Source organism: Propithecus coquereli, unplaced genomic scaffold (genome assembly GCF_000956105.1).
Source record: "Propithecus coquereli isolate 6110/MARCELLA unplaced genomic scaffold, Pcoq_1.0 Scaffold234, whole genome shotgun sequence".
NCBI lineage: Eukaryota > Metazoa > Chordata > Mammalia > Primates > Indriidae > Propithecus > Propithecus coquereli.
The window spans coordinates 4,259,675-4,262,379 of NW_012147886.1; positions in this window are offsets into that span (position 1 = coordinate 4,259,675).

A 2,705-nucleotide genomic window follows, 5' to 3' on the forward strand; every position below is an offset into this window, starting at 1 on the left:
TGAAAGAGAAGGGAATAGTAGGGGTTCTATGGCAGGAGCTTTCTCTTATATTAGCAAATGGGTCAATCAGAATAGGCCAGTTATGATCCAATTACAAAAATAAAAAAATAAAACAACCCAAAGCATCAGTGATTTAAAACATTAGTCTTGCTCATGTTGCATGTCTATGGAGGGTCAGCAAGAAAGCTTAGTGCCACATCCCCTTACTCCAGGACATTGGCTGATGAAGTGACCACCAGTGCCAACTCTGGCAGAAAGCAAGAAAACTCTGGCAGAGAGCAAGAGAGGTCTACATGGTTTGCATCTGCATTTAAAAGCTCCAGCCCAGAAGTAACACACATCACTTCCATTCCAATTTTGGTGCCACCTGATCACAAAGTAGTGTGCTCCTAGATTATGCTTAGAAGTAGAAGGACCAGAATCTTTAGCCAATAGCACTAATGACTATGCCAGCAAATCTGGGCTCTGGAACTGCCCAGGATCTTCTAAAGAGCTCATGTCCTAGCATCCCTATGAATGGCTGCCTGCTCTGGAGAAGAGGCATACCCTCTGGGGATGGAGAAACAAAATGTAACCTCACCTCACCCCTTAGATTTGAATTAATATTGGGGTTACTTTATTGTCTTTAGTATGGCAAATATTGAAGCCATAAGGCAAGCTGCTCAAATAGGAAACCTTAACTCAAAAGGGGAACACTAGTCTCTTTGTCAGCCTACTGTCTTACATCTGGACCTTGGGGCATGCTTAAAGATACCCCTGTAGGTAGTAGGAGGGGAACGAACTCAGCCAGGAGGCTGTCTGTAGGGGCATATGCTCTAGGTCATATGGATGCAGGTTAGAGTGTGTGTGTTTCCATTTTACCTCTGTGCATTTAGTAGCATGTTAAATATTTACATGTATCAGTCTGGGCTCAGCTGAGTGGTTCTTCTGCTCATCTGGCTAGCAGGCATTTTTGTGATTGGTTAATCAATTGGTAGATTAGCTATGGGCTGAGTTCATCTAGAGACTGGGATGGCTAGAGTTCTCTCTATCTCCCTCTCTTTATAGTCTCAAGGCCTCTTCTTTTTTTATGTGCCCTCTCCATGTGTCTTCTCTACATGATCTCTCCAGCAAGGTAATCTGAATTCTTACATGGTAGCTCAGGGCTCCCATAAAAGGAAAGACAGGAGCTTTGAAGGCTTCTTAAGACTTAGACCTGGAATTATCACGGCATCACTTCACTACATTCTATTGGTTAAAAAGAGTCACCAGGCTAGCCCATATTGAAGGGAAAGAGACTAGCCAAGAATGTGAATGCAAGAAGATGTGGATTAACAGTGGCCATTAATGAGATAGACCACCACAATATGCTTAAACAGCAGGATTCTTAAAGTCACAGCCACCCTACCACTGGGAGGTAGAATGTTTAGAAAACACAGACAATGGCTAGAGATGAACCTTTAAGAAGTGACACTATGTCCACCCTCTAAGAGAATTTCACCCATACCTCTCATCCTCCACCACAGCACTGTATAAAACTCAGAGGAATCAACTTATGTGCCCTCTCAGAAGGCTAAGCTAGCTTTCCCCAGCCACAGCCTTGAGAGAGAACTCACAGTCAATCCCCAGAAGAAGAAAGATAATGCCTGGTCACTCAATTTGATAAACAACTCCCAGACACAAACAACAAAAATGGCTTAGTGCTGGTTTCATGTGTTCTGGAACAGATCAGATCAGAATCAAGTGAAGGATAATAAGGAGATAACAATGGGAATTCTGGAGTGGGAGTGGACACAATGTTCTCTGTTTCCAAAGGGGACAACAGTTTACAGCTGTCATGTTCCAAGAAAAATGGCCAAAGCAGGATAAAGAAGAGAGAAGCCACTTTTACCCCCATAAAAGGCATCTGAACTTGGACATGACAAAGTAGGGAGGTAGAAACATTGATAGGAGAGGGAAGTTTGGTTTATTTCATGTTGTTTTACAAATAAACCCAATTATGGGATTGTCCTGATACTCTCCTTTAGAAACTCTTTATTCCTCATCTTCAACCTGTGAGATCTTAGTGACTTTCTGCTTCCCTACCTAACGAGTTAAGATTAATAACTATTGTCAAGAGCTTAAAAGTAGTAAACAGAAACCCAAGTTTCAAAAGGAGCCTGAAATTGAGAGAATCCTGCCATGTTTTTAATCTCTTATCTCAGAATCAGAGTGATTAAGAAGATGGCCAGAAGCTGGTTATTAGATGTGCACTAAAGTCCATCCTACTTAAGTGTAATGCCCATTGTAACTCTAACATTTTCAAGAGTCAAAGGAGGAACATGTATTCACACCACAACATTTATCAGAGCCTTATCAGACAACACGTGAGCCCTATCTGCTTTAAGTTGAGAGCTCAAGATTTGCCAACAGTAACAGAAGATTTTGTAATAATCATTGCATCAGTTAGTGTCCAAACAGGAAAGAGAATTCTACTGAAAAGGATTTAACAAAAAAAAATTATGACCATTGATAGAATTAAGGGAACCAACTAATGATGTGAAAGCACTCAGAGACTAGCAATAACAATAAGTCATCACTGTCCCCACAAGGAAGGGTAATGGAAAGAAATAATGCCACCATCGTCTGGTAAGAGCTGAAACCATGGAGAAGTGGAACTCTGGTGTAGAAGGATGCAGCCACTATCCAAACTGCAACACTGAAACAGGGAGGATGCAGGGACATAA